The sequence below is a fragment of the Bison bison genome, unplaced genomic scaffold (assembly GCF_000754665.1).
Source record: "Bison bison bison isolate TAMUID 2011002044 unplaced genomic scaffold, Bison_UMD1.0 scf7180017864039, whole genome shotgun sequence".
Taxonomy (NCBI): domain Eukaryota; kingdom Metazoa; phylum Chordata; class Mammalia; order Artiodactyla; family Bovidae; genus Bison; species Bison bison.
In genome coordinates this window covers 3,059,611-3,079,465 of record NW_011494611.1, presented here as the reverse complement: position 1 = coordinate 3,079,465, position 19,855 = coordinate 3,059,611, and the positions used below count along the sequence as shown (strand labels likewise).

The 19,855-nt window shown below is 47.0% G+C and overlaps 1 protein-coding gene across 1 annotated transcript in view; it reads left to right on the top strand.

The window, feature by feature from the left end:
* ZNF618 (zinc finger protein 618) overlaps positions 1-19,855 on the top strand; it is a 123,669-nt gene that overhangs the window by 8,134 nt on the left and 95,680 nt on the right. The window lies entirely within an intron of this gene.

Below are 19,855 nucleotides of genomic sequence, written 5' to 3'. Positions count from 1 at the left end.
CTAGTCATATTTACCTTTCCATGTTGTAGGGGGTGTGGATGAGAAATAAAGTCTGTAAAGTTTCTGGCTCTGTGCTTGACGTAGAATAAACATCGAAGTGGTACTTTTGAAAAGGGAGGATGTGCCCACGTGGCCTGGGATATTTTTCCAAAATTCAGGTACCCCCCCTCCTATCAACTTGCATTTCCAGAGGAGAGAAACTCGGGCAATTACATGGTGGTGGACTTCTTGAGAACCCCAGCAGAATGTGATAGCTCCTCAGTTATCACGACTTTTACCATTTCTGGAGTTGAGTCCCAAACCTTGGCCTCCTGCCTCGGAACAGATTCCTGGTTCTCTGCCATTTTTCTTTTCTCAGAAACAGGGTCTCCCAGTTTGATGATGGAACGTGCTGATGATGTTTTCCTTAGGGTAGATGTCACGCACAGTGCTGCTTTGAAGCCTGGAGTGGAGACTTTGTCATCTTTCAGATATCAATGAGCTTGGAACCCCGCTTTCCATAAATATGTGCAAGCTTTCGTGACACCCAGTTTGGGCTGTGAAATCCCAGGTATTTCAGCCCTCGGTTTGCCATCAGTTATGTGGATAGGGTGTTTTCATTAAAATTTCCATTAACTGCTTTTTTTCTCATTTTTTAAAGCCAGTGAGCAATTTATAGATTCATTAACTTTTTACTACACTTGTGAAGTCGGGAAGAGGGGAAAAAAGGAAATGAAATATTTGGTAGTCCTTAAATATGGAGGATGGAAAAGCTGGATGTTTAGAGCTGGTCTGTGGGAGTATTAGGAAGGCCTGATATCTTCCAGAAGAATTCAGAACTGGAGCAAGGAACACCATCCCTTTCGCTCTCTTCTCCTTTTTATCCCCTCCCCCCAGAGCAGATCCATCCTTTTGTTTGTAAGATTGACTATTTTTTCTCCAGATGGCTGTCTTTTCTCTGATGATGCACCTCTCCCCCAGGAAGCCCACCACTTCTGGGAAGATTGTGCAGCTCTAAACATTATTTCCTTATTTTATTTTGTTTGCTTGCTTTGGGCCACACCCTGTGGCATGCCGAGCTTCCCGGACCAGGGATTGAACATGCAGCCTCTGTCGTGTCAGTGCAGAGTATTAACCACTGGACCACCAGGGAAGTCCCACTGTTTCTTTGTGTTGTGTTGCAGTCTGATTATTTATAGTGCTCTTATTTCATTTGTTTTGGTGGGTGAGTTAGTTACGGCACTGTAGTTGAGTATATGGGCTTTGGGGCCAGGCAAGCTTGAGTACAGATTTGTTTACTAGCTGTGTGATTCGGGGCAGGTAACTTTACCTTTCTGAGCCTCACTTTATCTACTAGTATAAAATCACAGTAGTATTAGGGATTCTGGGAAGCCCCAGGAATGTGGCAACTGTATTCTTCAGTGTACACAAGTGGCGAGGATAAAATGAGATGGTTTACTGAAGAAGCCAGCTTCACGTTCCAAACTGTGCCATGCACTGGACAGCTCAGCTGTGAATGTTCTCACTTGGACCCGGTTCCCTACAACCTCCCAGGACCTCAGTTTCCTTGGTTCTGAAGTGAATGAATGATCTCTAGATAATGAGGATGTTGGATGATTGCTCACATATTTAATGAGCCTTTTAGAGTCATTGGCACAGCATAATATCTCCATCCACACTAGCAGTCATACAGTTTTTGTGGCTGCAATTACATACAGCATAAAAACCTCACTCTTAGGGTCTACTGTATTAAAAAGGCAATAGGCTAAGCATTACCTCCCCCAGAGCCTCTTAGGAAAAAGGTCAGTGCTTAAAGATATTCCCAGGTCATCTTGTCTCAGCCCTGGGTGCAGCTTGGCTGCTCTGAGTGCTTCCCAGGGGACTGGTGTGTACCTGGGCTCAGCCACCGTGTCTACTCAAGTGGCTGCATCCTGAGAGGACACAGGGTAGATGCCGGTCTTCAGAGATTCACAGGTCTTTAATCTGGAGAAGGGTAGCATCCCAGGAAATTCCCTTGTCCAGATACCTGCCTTTATAGATGTGCAGGCTGGGTCTTTTAAAGTTTGGTGAGTTTTTCCTCAAAAGTAATAGTGAGAGAAAGCTAACTAGGAAGGAGAGGAAAAAAGTTGTATGTTTTTAGTCATCCAAAGCTGGTGCTTTTTGGCATATTGTATGTGTGTCTGCAGTGTTTATATAAAATCGTATACATATTTTTGACTCTGTTCTTGATATTTCGCTTTAGTACACAAGCGTTTTTCTTGTAGGTCTCCACCATTCATGCATTCGTGGGCTTCCCAGGCGGTGCTAGTAGTAAAGAGCTCGCCTGCCAATGCAGGAGACATAAGAGATGTGGGTTTAGTCCCTGAGTTGGGAAGATCCCCTGGAGGAGGGCCTGGCAACCTACTCCAGTATTCTTGTCTGGAGAATCCCATGGACAGAGGAGCCTGGCAGGCTGTAGTCCATGGGGTCACAAAGAATTGGACATGACTGAAGCAACCTTGCCAGCATGTATATAAGGGTCACAATAATGTGTTCCGTTTTTGTACACTGAAGACTTTATTTATAATGGTGTCCACTGTCATAAATAACACAGTGGGCATCTTTGTGCATGAAGCCTTTTCTTTCTCTCCTACAGTATTGATAGGATTTGTTCCCCAATGTGGTTAAAGAATATGAGAGTTGGTAAGTTGGTTGTGACAGTGAACCAAGTTAAAATTAGAAAAAGGAGACAGTGGATGTGACAGCTGAGGGCACACAGCTGCCTGGGAGAGTCTTTAGAAGAATCTCATTTGGGCAAGTTAACATGGCAGAATGCTTTCTTCTCATCCTCCATCTTACCTGAGGTTGGAAGCTGATGGCTTATTTTATTTGCCCAAAGACTTCGGATCTAGTGGCTGGAACACTGGTTTCTTTTTTTAACATCCCTAGCCTAAACATGTATGCCCATGAGTGCAGCGTCCCACACTGGGCTTAGCAGAGCACTGTGCCTGATAAAGCTAACACCTGTGAAAGGGAGTTGCAGATGGCGCTGAAATACATGTGACCTCACTCTTTTTACTTCCACTCTGGGCCCTTATTTTCCGTCTGTATAACAGAGCCCTGGCTCTAAAGACTGTGCATGGATGAGAAAGTAGTATATTTTGTGCACTGAAAGTGTTCCCCACTGATGTCCATCAGGGAAGGAGATTCACGCTTAATTTTGAATAAAGTGTGAGTGGTTGCCTGGTACAGGGGAGGTCGGTGGTTTGAGTAGACTTCCGAGACTCATCAGTGTCTTCCGATGCCTCCTCTGAACTGTTCAGTCGTTTGCGCTTCTGTAGTTTTCCAGTTTTAGTTAAATGTAGGCATTTTCCGTATTCTACTGCTTTGGCTGTCAAGTTTGCTGACTATAGATATTGTGATGGGTTGACTTTTTGAAATGAGCTTATTGATGGAGAAATAATGGTGGTACCAGTGAAGTCAGGGATAACAGTTACTTACATAGCACTTAGTCTGTGCCAGGCACTGTTCTAAGTGCCTTACATTTATTAACTTTTATCACTTAATGATTTCATTTAATCAATTCATTTCATGAAAGAGAAGCAAGACAGGGGATCTTGGAAAGGAAGACTGGAGCCAGGAGACAGAAGGAGCTCAGTATTTGTCCTGGAAGAAGACTTGAATTTGAAATTCTGCCCTGCCAGTAACTAGTAACTTTGGGCAAAGTTCCTTAACCTCCACTCCCTCCTTTCTGAAGGGGAAACTGTGGCTCCTACCTTGTAAAGAATTAAACGAAGTAATGGATGTAAAAATCCCATCAATCACTAACCAGATATGAGTCACTGATAGAAAATGTTATTCCTGCCTCACCCCAGGCTCAGGATTTGGGGAAGCTGGGTCATTTTCCCCTTTAAGGATACCGTGTAGACGCTTTCTGTCTGTTGGGCTGTGTGGTAGGCTCTGGGGAATCCAGAGGCATGGCCTCTGTCGGGGAAGATGTATGGTCCAGCTGGAAAGACAGGTCATAAAAAGATGACTGAGTGTACCAGCTGGTTGATCAATACTATTTGAATGGCTCAGGCAATAAGAGAACAGGGGAGCGAGGTCAGCCTAGGAAATGGAGCCTTCGGTGAAAGGGAAGGGTCCTCTCTTTCTTTGCAGAATGTAGTGTGAAGCTACGCCTTCAGCAGTAGCTGGGACAAAGAGGGACACAGAGTCGAGTCTGTGCCCCCAGGGACAGGAACACACCCGTCTCCTATGATGCGGTTTGGAAACCACCACCAGGCCCCTGCAGTGTGGATCTGGAGTCGCCTTTGAAGATGGACGGTTCTGGGGTCTTCGCAGCCCACCCAGCTGGCATCAGACTTGATACCCCAGAGCCTCCACTCCTGATCCTTAGAACACAGTGTTCTAGATCTGGTCAGGAGATGCTTCTAGTGTCCACTGGGTGCTTGGGTCTTCCAAGTAACGTTAAGGACAGCTGGCTTTTCAGGTGACACTCGTGGTAAAGAACCTACCTGCCAATGCAGGAGACAGAATACATGTGGGTTTGAAACTTGAATTGGGAAGATTCCCTGGAGGAGGGCATGGCAACCCCTACTCCAGTACTCTTGCCTGGAGAATCCCATGGATAGAGGAGCCTGATGGGCTGCAGTCCATAGCGTTGCAGAGAGTCAGACACGACTGAAATGGCTTAGCACACGTGCTCACAGACTTCCACATTGTGCGTTTCCTGTCAGTAGTAGATTCCCCAGCAACGGCCAGAAGCAAAAATACGTGGAAGGCCATTCGAGCACCCCTGTGTTGGGGCGCTAGGACTGGAGGGCCGGGCTCCCATTTCTCAGACCGCCAGGGTCCTTTCGGCCCTGAGCTGTGACTGCTGGATATTGTGGAAGACAGCGCAGGTCAAGGGAAGATAGTCGTTGCCTGTGAGGAAGTTACAGTCTAAACAGGACCCAGGTGGGCCCTGGGCTAGGCTGTCAGGACCCTGGTATCAAGTGGTTTCAGCCTTCCAGGAGTTTTCCCATCTGAACTGATCAGCTGTTGCTTGGCCCTCAGCTGCATCCCTTTTGTTCCTCTGTGTGCTGTGAATTTCAAGAAGCCACATTTCTCAGATATCCTTGCTCTCTGGCCTTTGAATGGTTTAGCCGGAAGGATGCACAGCAGGAATGTTGGGAGATGGAAAGAAGGGAGAAGCCGGGGTGTTTCTCCCCACTCATTCCCTGCCTCTCTTGGTGTTTTCTGTGTAGTTCCAGCTTCTCCCTCTCTGAACCACTCCCATTGAGCGGTGCCTACTGAATTGTCCCAACTCTCTCTCTCCAGGCCTAGAGGGGGAGCAACTGCTCTTCACGTGCTAATCCTCAGTTGCTTTTCGGCCCCCATACGTCTTCTCTACCCAGAGTTGAAGTAGTTTGTGTGCTTAGTCATGTCTGACTCTTTTTGACCCTTTGAAATGTACTCTTTGCAACCCTTTGGACTGTAGCCCACCAGGCTCCTCTGTCCATGGGGATTCTCCAGGCAAGAATACTGGAGTGGGTTGCCAATTCCTACTCCAGGGAATCTCCCGACCCAGGGATCAAACCTGCATTTCCTGTGTCTCCTGCATTGCAGGTGGATTCTTCATCCACTGAGCCATCAAGGAAGAAGTAGCTTACTCTCCTCAGATCCCTGTATTAAACTCCACTTTAAAGATCTAGAGTGGCTTCTCTTCTTCTGGCCCAGACCCTGAAGAATGTACCACCCAGATCAGACCCCGTGGAGCCTTTGGTTGCTGCCACTGTGAATAATCCCATGGAAGCCATGGTAAAATAATGGGTGCCCTAATGAATTCAAGATACCAGATTTTGTTTTCCCCTGCAAAGAAAACAGAATTGTAGAATAATTTCAAAATAGTCTGGCTGTCTTGATTTCTCAGCAGGCGCCCATGGGGATGTGTAGAATTACAATCTTTCTTTTCTTCATGGGCCTCTCATTTTGAGGGTAATGGGCGACTCTTTCCTATCCAACTGTGAGAAAAACTATTTTGATTTTTTAAAAAAGTTGTGCAGTCATTTTCCCCCTCCCCCTATTTGCCTGGACTGTTGATCTTGTGATATATTTATAGAGATTGTGGTTGGCTGACCAGGAGTTATTTTGCAATAGGAATTTGTAAGATTTCTACTTTGAGCATGTGTTCCAGACTTTTCTTTCTTTAAAAAGAAATAAAAAATCTTTCGTAGAGCTTCCACTTTGCCCTTGTGTAATTATTTCTCTTTCACAACCAAAGTAAGCCTTCTGTTTTGCATAGTTTTTTAATGTGTATTTCGTTTGTCTCTGGTCTTCTCTCTCCTTTGGTGTCTCTTTTTAACTCCAGACTTTAAAAGGCCATGGTTCCTTCTTCATGTAGGAATGTTTTCGCAGATGAGAATGTGAAGACTGGAAAAAGGGTGCTCTAGGGACCAGGAGACCTCTCTTTCTCTACCTGTAAAAAAAAGAGTATCGGGCTAAATTTGTGGGGGCAAGCATGCTTCTGTCCCCAGCTTTACCTCACTCACTACAGACATCAATAATCGATCACAGCACTCTTCCTAGAGGAGCGCTGGTCTGGCCCCAGAATCCTTCTCAGCACATTGCCCCAGGCAGCCACAACTAATCGTGTAGAATTGGTGCTGAACAAAAATGCCTGTTGGCCTTTCTTGGACTAGATGACCCCCTTGACCCCATTCACCATAATGGTTCTCTAAGTATTGTCAGTGTAGTTCCTTTATTCTTTAAATCAATTGAAAGTCATGTCTGACTCTTTGTGACCCCCAAGGACTGTAGCCCGCCAGGCTCCTCTGTCCACAGAATTCTTCAGGCCAGAATACTGGAGTGGGTAGCCATTCCCTTCTTCGAGGATCTTCCAGACCCAGGGATCGAACCTGGGTCTCCCGCATTGCGGGCAGATTCTTTACCATCTGAGCCACCAGGGAAACCCCTTAAATCAGTTGACTGACTTTATTACATTCCTGTGTGCTGCACAGCCGCTAGCCACCGTCATGGGACTTGCAGTTTGGTTGGGAGCAAGGCTGCAGAGAGTGGTGATGTTCCCAGGTGTGCTCAGGTGCACCGTTGGTGCTGTAGGAGATTGCCCCTGTGGTCAGGGAAGCCTTTTTGGAGCAGTGTCAGGGGTCCAGCAGGTCAGAGTGGAATGTAGTCTAGGCGGTGGGACAGCTGGAGGAAAAACAAGTTTCAGAACTGGGAGGGTCCTCAGAGCTCATGCGGTCAGAACTCTCTAGATTATAGCTTGGCAAACTCATGCTCAGAAGACTTGGTCGAATTTTAATAAGTGATCATTATTTAGCTAACGTTTAATACACGATAAATATTTTCATAAATGATAATTATTTCTGTAGTTAATACTCATACAGCACTGTGTGTCAGGCATATTTACTGATTTTTGCTTGCACTGGGCCTCTGTTGCTCTGTGCGGGCTTTCTCTAGTTGTCATGTCCGGGGCAATTCTTCATTGCGGTATGTGGGCTTTTCACTTCTGTGGCTTCTCTTGTTGCAAAGCACAGACTCTAGGCTCATGGGCTTCAGTAGTTACAGCACCAGGGCTCACTAGTTGAGGCTCACAGGCTTTAATTGCTCCACTGCGTGTGGAATCTTCCCAGACCCGGGATTGAACCCATGCCTCCTGCATTGGCAGGCGGATTCTTATCCACTGTACCACCGGGCGAGTCCTGTCAGGCATTGTTTTGAGAGCTTTAATATATTAACTGATCTAGTCCTAAGTAGCCTTGCGAGGTGACCACTATTAAATTTCCTGTATGGACAGGTGAGAAAACTGAGTCCCAGAGGGTTAAGTGATTCACCCAGCGTCACATGGCTTGTAAGCGGTGGAGTCAGGATTTGAACCCAGGCATATCCGGCTCCAGAGTCTCTGCTGGGAACTTCTGAGCCTAGTAAATCCTGTTGGGAGTCATCAAAATATGTTGTCTTATTTTTTTACTGTGTTAATCTTCCTCACCACCACCGCCAGTGGACTCATAGTGATGGCATCCTGATCTCTGCTCTTGTAGCATTGTTAGCACCAGCTGAGAGTGTTACAGACTGTGTATGTTTTAACATACCCGGCAGCTGTGGTTCATGGGGATTTTTCTCTCTTTCACATATGAAGAAACAGGCTGTGAGGGCTGATGTGACCGGAGGCAGATCACAGAGCTACGTAGTGTTCCGGGCAGAATTTGAAGTCAGGTCTGCCGGACTCCAGATGTTAGAGTTGGAAGGTGTCTGAGAGGTCATGACCCAGCAGCCTCACTGGATGGGTGGGCAGATGGAGGCCAGACATTGCCTCTGCCAGCGGCCAGAGGCAGGGTCTCCTGGCTTTCCTCTCCAGAGGAAAGGGCTGCTGCCCTTTCCTCTGGGGTGTCTGAGCATGCGCGTGTCACCACGCCCTTTGCTTGGTCCTCTTGGAGAGGTTTGAGGTCCACTTACTTTGTTGTTGTTCAGTCTAAGTCATGTTCGACTCTTTGTGACCCCATGAACTGCAGCACTTACTTACTGCCTTATTTAAAAATACCTAAGGGTGGTGGTCATGGTTTAACGGGGTTGACTTAAAAAGCTCTGTCCCCGAATCCCCCAGTTCTGGGTTCACTAATTTGAAGCTTGACACACTGTGTATTCATAATGGATTTTTCCCCCCATGAAGCAAAACAAAAATTTTTTTTACCCACCCTCCCCAAGTTCCTGCTGATCTGAAGCGAATATTTATCACGTATTTAATGAGTAATCTGAGTCTTGGCTTGGTGAGGCTGTACCAGGACATAGTTTATGGCTGATCTGGTTTTAACTCGCTCCAGGCGGTTTTCCCTGGAGTTTTCTGTAAGATCATAAACCTGGAGAGAGAATTTTTGTGGAATCCAGTCACATGACTCGCTCTTTTGTAAATTGAGAGATTAACTGTGTGACGGTAAAGAACTGAGATGCAGTTCTTTTTTCAAAAGAAAACAAGCAGAGAGCATTTGTGTACCCGGAGGAGTGGGTCCTCTCCTGAGGGTGGGGGATGTCACTCACCAAGGTCACCCCGCTGGGCCTTGGCGCAGCATGGCGCTGGGTTTGGGAATGTGAACTTGAAATTGGAGCATCTGGATTGGAGGCTGGGCTGAGGCTCTTCCTAGCCGTCCCAGCACCCTGCAAACTCTGGGTCCTCGCCTGGGCAGTGGGGGTGAACGTGGTCCCTACCGCTCAGGGTGGTTGTGGAGATGAGACGGTGCACGTGATGTCCGCACCCTGGGCTGGCATACAGCAGGTGCTCAGTAGATGCTGGACACTAGTGACTGCTGGTGCTATCCCCCTCGAGGCCCTTCATGCTGGACTAATAACCCAGGCTGACGCCCTGCGGAGTAAAGGCCTTGCTCTAAGTGTGAGACTGAGGAGCTCCATTTGTCCTCCCGGCAGCCTGTGAGGTGGCCCCTTGTATCACTTCCATTTTACAGAAGAAAGCACTGAGGCGCTGAGAGGTCAAGTCACTTGGCCAGGGTGCAGCAGCTACCAAGTGGCAGGGCTTGTGCCCACCCCCACCCCCGCCCCTGCCCCCTTGCCTGACTCCCAGCGCCCAGCACCCCTGCTGCTGGGGCTCTTCTTCGTGGTTCAGTCTTAGAGCCTGAGGGCTTTTTGACTGCTGGGCCTGGGGAGGGAAACTGGGCTTCACCTTGCTTAGCTCCGGTCTCAGCTGACCCTCCCTGGGTACTGGCATCAGCCCCTGAACTGGTCTTAATCCCTGCGTATCACCCCCTCCAGCAGCCCCATTTACAGACAGAATCCTTGTAGTTTCTCTGCAACTGTCTTATAAATGAAAAATTATTTCAGTATGAAAAGTAAGAAAGCCAAAACAAAAACTAATAATCTTGCTGGGCCTGACCCCAGGAACAGCCTCATGCTTTTTGATGCAACTTTAGAATTCTCTGTGATCCAGCCCAGCTGAGCAAATAGAATTTACCCTCATTAAGCAACCAGGAACTATTCTAGATCCTTTAGGTCCAGGTAGGGACTGAGGGTTCCCAATATGGTGGCATCCGGCACCCTGGGATGAGAATGAGGCTTGTGGTCTAGGGGTGAGTCCCACACGGCAGCCCAGGGGAGGCTGTTGCCTCTCCTCTCTGAACCAGGACTCCCCGCTTCTTCTGAGGCCCATGAGTCAGGCCTCAGGGGTGGAAGTGGATTCACCTTTTACTCCCAGTCGTCTGCACGCAGTCCACGGCTGACAGTTTCTCAGCAGCTGCAATGGTGCATTTATTTTTAAACCTTCATTTATTGAGCAACTACTGCATGCTAGCTCCACCCCGGGCACTTTCCAAATGCTATCTCAGGAGATCTTTGTCACTCCCAATAGCTCTAGGTCTTGGAGCATTCTCTCTTCCACCACGGTTCCCAGAGCATCATCATCTCTTCTCTGGAAGATGACAGTGGCCTCTGTGTTGCGCTCCCTGCCTCCGTACTGTAACCAGTTGCTGCTTTCAGAGGTGCACATGCCTTCTGAGCAGGCTATGAGCCTTAGAGTAAATCTGAAACTCCTCAGCCTGGTTTACAGGTGCTCGCTCAGTAGTTACCAGCTGCTGGTGGCAATGACGAAGTCGATGCTGGTGGTGGTGGTGCTGGTGGTGGTGGTGGTGCTGGTGGTGATGATGGTGGTGGTGGTGATGCTGGTGATACTGATGGTGGTGATGCCAGTGATGGCGACAGTGATAGTGGTGGTAAAGATGACGATGCTGGGTATGATGAAGTCAGTAAAAGGACCCTGCTGCAGTCTGCATGGCTGCCCACCAGACAGAAGGAGAAACTTGCATAAAACAGAGGGAGCCTGTGCTGGTTCCATTCCCAGGAAGCCTGATGTATTCTTGACACATGTTTTCAGATAGCAAGGGCTTGGGGAAGAGCAAAAAGACATGCATGGTAACCTAGAGGAATAAAGACATCGGTCATTTCCTGTGGATTTCTCTAATAGTTGGAAATCTGGCCAGTCAGTGAGGGACCTGCCTGCCTCAGCCTCTAGGTTCTGGCCTGGGGTCTGGTCAGGTGCTTCCTGTGTGAGCCTGGCCATGTCAGTGGGCTGGTCCCTTCCTCCAGAAGTGGAGGCCCTCAGAGAAGGCTGTAGCCACACAAGATTCAGAGACCCAGGCTTTCTAGCTGGGCCAGATGGCACCCTTCTGCTGGCTCGCTGGCACCCAGCTTGTGTTAACGCCATTTGCATTAGATTTTGCATTCCCGCTATTGAATGGGGGTGCTCTGTGCCCTGTTCCAGCATCCTTCCCACAGGAAAGTCCTTTCCAACTCTGTCATCTCAGTGGATCCTGTTGTCAAAGATACTCAGGGAACTCAAGCCTTTCTCTTCAGAGCAAGTCTCCTAGTTGATAACTATAAACTGAGAGTGTGAAGTAAATAATCACGGTCTGCCTCCCCCACTGTTCTTGTTGCTGTTGTGTCTGCAGTAATTATCTTGGTACCCATCACATAGTAGGCACTTAATGGGTAGTATTTTGGTGAATGAGTAAGGAGCCATGTCTGATTCATCATAGTGCCCGTCCCCCCAAGGCCTTGCTCAGAATCACACATCTAGTCTGAACTCTATAAATATCAATTGAAAAATGGTATCAGCCTCCTGGGTTCAGTTCTTTTAACTCAGAGTCTTCTCAGGCAGCCTCCACTCCATCGCTCAAGCTTCGGATCCTTAAAGCACTCAGTTAGTGGCTTTAAGTAACCGTGTTCAGTTGGGAAAATAAATAGAAAATAAAACCACATACCACATGGTAGAAACATATCACTGATTGTGATCTAAGAAGCAGGGTCTAATTAGGGAATTTATAACATATTTAGTTCCCTGGGAATGGAATCCTCTTTTAACTTGCAAAGCTTGTTGTTCAGTGCTGATACAGACACCCTTAATGGGTGTTTTTCAGGAACACCTGGTGAGAAAAAGTGGATTGTGTTTGAGTTGGAGCCCAGTGGTTGGATAGGAAAATAGTTCATCTACATTGTTTAGGACCAGGCTTGATTCATCAGTTCTAGAGACGAAGGGCCAAGTATGTAGAGGAAATGACCGTGGACTTCGGTGAGAAGACCTGTGTAAGCCCTGCCCAAGCCTTGTGTGACCTTGGGCAAGTCACTTGGCCCCCCTGGGTGCTTGGTTAATTCTTGGTCAAAGGGGCATAAACTGCATTGTCTTCTTCATGGGGTTATTTGGAGGATTCAGTGCGGTGGGACAATCTGTAAAGTGATAGGCTGATGATTAATATTCTCATCAGCAGACGAATGCAATTCCATTTTTCTTGGTCCAAGATTTTTAAAATCTTTCCTGATTCTTCCTTTTTTTCATGTCTCGTTTCCAGTTTATCAGCAAGTCCTGTTGGTTCTACCTTTTCATGTATTCAGAACTGAGAATGCCTCCTCAGTTCCCACGCTCCCACAACCTCGTTCCAGCCACCTTCATCTTTTACCTGGATTGCTACAGTAATCTCCTTACCAACCTCCCGCCTGCCTCCATCCTTGCCCCATGGTCTGTTCTCAACAGAGCAACCACAGTGATGTTTTAAAAAATGGAAGTCAAATTATATGACTCTGCCCAAACCTTCAGTGGCTCTGCGGAGTAAAAGCCAAAGCCTTCAGTGGCTGTGAGGCTCTACACAGCTGACCTTCTCTCATCCTCGCTTGATCTGCCCTAGACACGCTGGCATCCTGTCTGTGCATTGAGCACACCATGCACACGCCTGCCCTTCGGTCTTCCACTGGCCATTCCTCTTTTCCCAGTCACCGCATGGCCAACCCCCTCACCTTCCATTGTTTTCCCAGTGACACCTACTCGGATCCACTTCAAATTGCAGCCCACAGCTCTTCCCTTGGCCCAGCATTCTGAATACCGCCCTGCCCTTTAGTGTAATTATACTTGATTATACATGAGTATGGGCTTCTCCGGTGGCTCAGCGTTGAAGAATCCACTTGCAATGCTGGAGTCACAGGAGATACAGGTTTGATCCCTGGGTCAGGAAGATCCTCTGGAGGAGGGCATGGCAACCCACTCCAGTATTCTGGCCTGGAAAATCCCATGGACAGAGGAGCCTGGCAGGCTACAGTCCATAGGGTTGTAGAGAGTCTGACATGACTGAAGCCACTCAGCATGCACACACACACACACTCTAGAGTATGGGGCTTCCCAGGTGGCGCTAGTGGTGAAGAATCTGCCTGCCAGTACAGGAGGGCAAGAAATGTAGGTTCGATATCTGGGTTGGGAAGATCCTCCAGTATTCTTGCCTGGATAATCCCATGGACAGAGAAGCCTGGTGGGCTACAGTCTATAGAGTCGCAAAGAGTCAGACATGACTGAGTAACTACCACACATACTTGATTGTGATCACCGTGAGGCAGGGAAATAATAACAGATTCAACCACATTTGCCTAAAACAGTGTCTGGAACATAGAAGGAGCTCAGTAAATACTTGAGAGATGAGCAAACACCTTTCTCCTGACTTGAGTCATGTGACTCACTGGGACAAAAGTTCAAGTTAGATTTGAGGGATCTATTGGTGGTTGGAAAGGAAAGAGATATGCAAATGGGGCTTGAGTTGTTTCAGACCCACTTGTCCTCCTGTCCTCAGTAAATTGTAGGGGACATAGAGTCATCCTCTGGGCAGGTCCTGAGGCTCTGGTAGGTTCTTCTCAAAGGTTTGGTGCCTCCTGCAGGCCTCCAGGTCAAGTGCACTTGATTTCACTCACTGCTGAGGCTGAGCTTCTTCCTGCAGGGTCAGTTGTACCAGTTGGTAATTTAAAACAATTTTTATGTGCAAACTAAAGTACACAGACATATTTTGGACCAATATGCATTTGGTGCTTGTGAATATAACAGTCACGTGACTTAGTAAGAAAGAAGTTGAGACTTCAGAAGGATTTGAACAATCAGGGGGCATCCCTTTCTCCCCCAGATTCGTGTCCACTCTTCCCTTCCAAGGATGGAAGGAAGCTGAGAAGCAGTGAACACTGAGAGCATGGAATTGTCCACCAGTGGGTTTGAAGTTGTCCATCCAAAGCCGAGCATCGTACGTGACACATAGTAGGCTTTCAAGAAATATGTGTTGAGTGAATAAAGGATTGATTATTTAAGATCGATTGTCATAGCTTGCTGCTGCTGCTAAGTCACATCAGTCGTGTCCGACTCTGTGCGACCCCATAGAGGCAGCCCACCAGGCTCCTCCGTCCCTGGGATTTTCCAGGCAAGAACACTGGAGTGGGTTGCCATTGCCTTCTCCAGTGCATGAAAGTGAAAAGTGAAAGTGAAGTCGCTCAGTTGTGTCCAACTCTTAGCGACCCAATGGACAGCAGCCCACCAGGCTCCTCCGTCCATGGGATTTTCCAGGCAAGACCCATGTATAATTGCCAGTGCAATTTATCATTCATCGAAGCAACCTCAGTATCAGAAAAAGTGAAAGTGAAAGTCACTCAGTCATGTCCGACTCTTTGCCACCCCATGGACTGTATAGTCCATGGAATTCTCCAGGCCAGAATACTGGAGTGGTTAGCCTTTCCCTTCTCCAGGGGATCTTCCCAACCCAGGGATCGAAGCCAGGTCTCTGGCATTGCGGGTGGGTTCTTTACCAGCTGATCTGTATTACCTGAGAAATAGTAATTAATGGATTCAACCATATTTGCTGAATATTTGGCTTTTGCCAAGCCCTTAGCTGGGTGCTAGAGACACAATCACATGTGGGATGTGGTCTTTATCCAGGAGGGGTCTGGGGCAACACAGGCTCTCCAGGAACGGTGGTCCCCATCCCGTAGAGCTGGCGAAAGGCACTGGTGGTAGTGTGTTAGCCGTGTTGGGAGAACAATGAACCGGACTAATCAGATCTGCTGGGGGGAGGGGGAGTCATTTAAGTCTCCAGGGAGGAAGCAATTTTTGAGTTGCAGTGGGGGAGGGAAAAGGCAAGATCTTAATTATACCACCACGGAAATGTGCTGTCTCAGGTCTGTCCTGGGCTTGACTGCTGATGCGCCATCTTGGAGATGCCCACTCCATTTTCTTGGAGCTCCAGGGCCACGAGCCCCCACATTTCCAGTGGCCCCTCAGGCCCCGTGAGCCTCTGGCTCTGCTCTCTTATCGCAGAAAGGCATTTCATTCTTCCAGATCAGGCAGCCAGGACCCAAGGAGCTGTTTTCCTCCATTGTGCAAGCATGACAAATCATTAATTTTTGATTGATTTGCTTAGAATTATGGGCGCCCCAGCATTCTTTCCGCCGCTGAACAGCTGTATAACAAATGAATATATCAGTGTGCACAAAAGATCAGCGATCTAAGAGAAGCAATTACATTGGCCACCCTCCCCCACTCTCACCCCTTCCCGGGCAATGAAGGGAGGAAATTTTTACCAGAAATTCCTCAAGTGGCTTTAAAAAAAAAATGCCTTTTTATAATTGAATTAAATCTTTATCTCTTCATCTTTTGCAGCAGATTTCCAAACACACACCAGTTCCCCACGTGCTTGCTTGGGTTCCATCCATCCAGGAAGAATCTTTAATAATGAAATTTCAACTCATGAATTAAAACCAAAATGGAAAAAAGGAAAAAAAAAAGGAGCAAATTCTACCCCTCCTTTTTGCTTTTTTTTTTTGGTTGCTGCTATTCCTTTAAGATTTTGGAACCGTACCAGTGCACTAAATGTGACCTCCATAACTTTTAAATTAAGAATTTATGCTGGCTTGAAATTTATGAAATATTTCAGCATGAAAGAAAGCCTTTTTCCCTCAGGAAAATTGAGCAATAAATCACAGCACTGTGGATTTACTGCCCTGGAGCCAGCGAGAGATAGGATTTTTTTTTTTTTTTTTTTGCTTCATTCTGAAAAAAAAAAATGTAATCATATAAGACAGCTTAGCTGCTATCCTCCCACTCTCTAGAATTTTTAATTTCAGCTGTTTCTGCTTGGATTTATTTCCAATATTCCTGCTCGGCTTTTCAATTTCCTCAGTTATTAAATTTTAATTCAGTGCATTAGCATTTAAATTAAAAAAGGGTTTATTTTATCGAAATCGTTGGCCAGCCCCCATCCCGTAGCACACGAATTGCCTGTTTCTGCCATTTGCACAAAATGTGAAATGCAGCTAATGTCTTACAAGTTACATTTGCACAAATTTAGAAATAAAATTTCTGGGTTAGGAATAATATTTTCTTTCCAAGAAAATCCTTAATAAGAGAATGGAAAAGAACAACTCAGCGTTCATTTGGGAGGGAAGAGGAGGGTCGGATGAAACCAAAAATAGCCTTACCCAGGCCCTGAGAAGAAGCTGGTGTGGTAAGGAGTGGGTGGGGCTGGGTGCCCTCTTGGGGAGCTGCTGGGGGGTCTGGGTTTGTGTACCTTTACCCCCACCTGCGTAAGAGGAGGAAGGTCTCTCATGAGCCCACCCCCCATCATACTTCCTTTACCCTTGAGAGGTCTGGTTAGGTTTGCATCAACTCCACATAGAGCGTCAGAGATGAAAGGAGGTGCGATGATCTGATTGAACTCCTGTGCCTCCTGTCCCTGTTTTTACCTGTGAGAACCTCAGGTCCAGGGAAAGGAAAGAGCGTGCCCAAGTTGAAGGTGAGACCCAGACAGAGCCAGGCGGAAGCTGCGTCTTTAGGCGCACATGGTCCCGTGGTGGCATCAGCAGTAGGGTTTCCGTTTCTACACGTACCTGGCCTCTGTTTAGTACTTTACCAGCATCACTGTATTCACTGTCACTCTGACCAGCCCTTTGGAGAAAGCCTTAGGGCCGTGGGGTCTGGTAGATGCTTATGACCTTCTGTCTTGCAGCCGAGGATTCAGATCAGGCCCCTGGACAAGCTGGGAAGACATGTGGCTCGGTCCAGGACTGATCCTGCCTCTTGCCCATCTTCTCTATACTCTTATACAAGTCACTCTGTTTTTCTATGCCTCGGTTTCTTGGGCCCAATAAATGGTACCCTTTATAGCTGTATCTAGGGTTGTTAATGATGATTATTATTATTACAGCTGGGCTCACACTAAGTAGTTTTATGTGTATAGCTTATTTATCATGTTTAAGTCTCCCTCCAGTCCCAAGCAAATAGATCCTAGTGTTGGCATATTGCCATTTTGCAGATGAAAAAACTGAGGACTAGAGAGTGCAGATGACTTGCCGAGGATTGTACAGCTCAAAAATGGCAGACCCAGGACTTGAATTCAGACCCTCTGACTCTAAGTCCCTGTGCTCTTAAACTTTGGTTCAAATTGAGAATCAGATCAGATTACACTGGGTAATCTGTGAGTTTGTGGTTTGGGTCAAATTGAATGAAATTGCTGGTACTAGACCATTTGGGCCCAGGAAAATGGCAATATCAACTTAATTCAAACAGTAAGACTTGCTTTGAGATATTTGTGAGGACAGAGACAAAGCCAGCCTGGCAACTTAGGGATCTCTGCAACTGAGAATCGGTGTCCTCAGCACTGTGGCTGGTGGGGGTGGGAGGCCCATAGAGGCTGTCCCATTAAAGTAGTCTGGTTCAGTTTGGTTCAGTTGAGTTGCTAAGTCATGTCTGACTCTTTGTGACCCTATGAACTGCAGCACACCAGGCTTCCCTGTCCTTCACCATCCCCCAGAGTTTGTACAAACTCATGTCCATTGAGTCGATGATGCCATCCAACCACTTCATCCTCTGTTGTTCTCTTGCCTTCAGTCTTTCCCAGCATCAGGGTCTTTTGCAATGAGTCTGCTCTTCACATCAGGTGGCCAAAGTATTGGAGCTTCGGGTGGGTCTGGACTCAGGCCCAAAGGCTGAGATTGAGAGAGGCTGTGATATTGACACGTGCTCTCTTGAGCATCTCTCACTTGTGGTCTGTGGTCCATCTCTCTCACCTTTCCATATCTGCTTCTCATATCTGCCAATAAACAGACATTTCCCACCCTGCAGGGATGCGCTCTTCCCTCCAGTTATCCCATCCCATCTAGGCTTCTACAGAAAGATTTGCTTGGACAGCTCTTTGAACATTTTTAGCACCTTGTCTTAGTTTGATAAAAATGAGTGGAAAACGAAAATGTATGTAGGTACCAGTGATGAGAAGTTCAAATATCATGAACACAATAAAAGGGAAAATGGGAACGCACATGGAGATGGGCAGCTGTGCCGAAGAGAGACTCATTTCCCTGCCCAGTTGCATGTTCAAAACACTTGAACTGGTCAACTTTGTGTGAAATTATGTGTGAAGGAGAAGGACAAAAAAATATGTATAACATTAAAGATACGTATGAAATTCTATAAATACACATGTAGTTGAGTCTGAAAGGTGCGCCGGAGGTTTTACTGTGTTCAAGCTCTCTGGGAGCAGAATTTCCACCCCTCCCACTTTTGCCTTTTCTGATATGAACATTCAAACAACTCCTTGCATTCGTTTTCCTTACAAGTTTGAGGAATGCAAGATGTCGGAAAGAGGCTGTAATTGATCCTGTTCTTTTGCTCCCAGTGAAATTGTTTGCAAACCATCTTCTGCTTTCTTGTTTCTTCCATGGAAATAATACACTGGCGTCCCATTAGCTTCTCCCTCCCAAGCCTTGTGTTTCTGCCTCCTTGTTTGTGACCCCCTTCACTGTCCGTTTCCTTCCTGTGGGCAGTGGGGGCTGTGTACACTCACCCCATTTCCCAATTGGCTCTCTTGAGTGTTGGAGGGAGATAAAATATTCCAGAGCCGAGGAAAGTGGGCATTGGAATGACCCACACCTGGGCTTGTAGCTGTGGGATGTTGGATGAAAGTGAAAGTCAAAGTCGTTCAGTTGTGTCTGACTCTTTGCAACCCCATGGACTGTAAAGTCCATGGAATTCTCCAGGCCAGAATACTGGAGTGGGTAGCCTTTCCATTCTCTAGGGGATCTTCCCAACCAAGGGATTGAATCCTGCTCTCCCACATTGTAGGCAGATTCTTTACTAGCTGAGCCACAAGGAATGTTGGATAAATGACTTAAATTCTTTGACCCTCGGTGCCTCACCTGTAAAATGGGAAGACTGTGTATGTGTGTTGGGGAACCTGTCCAGAGGATTAAATGAGAGGCATTCAGTGCCCACACGTTAGGGCTGGGTGGGAAGTTGGCTGGGGGAGTGAGTCTTGGTACCCACAGGGGACTGGGTGGGGAAGTAGACAAGAGGGGGTGGTGGGGACTGTGGCTAACCAGGTATGTCCACTCAAGCTGATTGGTCATGTGGGACTGCATGCTGCTTTTAGAAGCTGAACATCTGGCTTTGGGGGGGATGAAATCCCTTTATTTTTATATATTGACTGTTTAAATCAAAGTCCACCATCTGGTTTTGCCAGTTTGCAGCTTCTCAGAGGCACTCATTAACAGGTAGCTGCTGCTGTTTTTAAGTCCTCAGTCCTTCATTTGCAACCCTGAATTTCAAAAAGCTTGGAAACGAAAAGATGTTTTCTAACTGGTGAGGTGACAGAACTTGACCAGGAGGGGGAGGCTAGGTGCCGGCTTCCTGTCACCCATGTGCTGACTGCATATGTTTCACTACAGAAATGTCAACCTGCTTGAGCACCGGGTGCTCCCCAGACCCTTCCAGGGTTGTTGCAAAATATAGAACACATGCAACATATTACCATTCTAAAATTGGAAAGATTCTGAATTTGGAAACACATGTGCACTTGAGTTTTGAACTTGCATTATTCCAACTGTGGTTACTATTATCATAAATGTTCCCCCAAAGCTGGGCCATGCATCTCCAACTAGGGGTGTTGGAGAACCCATGGCCTTAGTTTTTTCCCATGTCCATGGCCTTAGCATTGAGGTCTCCCCAGCATGGGCCTAGGTGTCACTGGGATCGCTGGGTATTTGTCACTCACTCCTCATGAGACTTCAGGCAACTCCCTTCTCTTCTAGAGCCTTAGTCTCTCCATCTGAA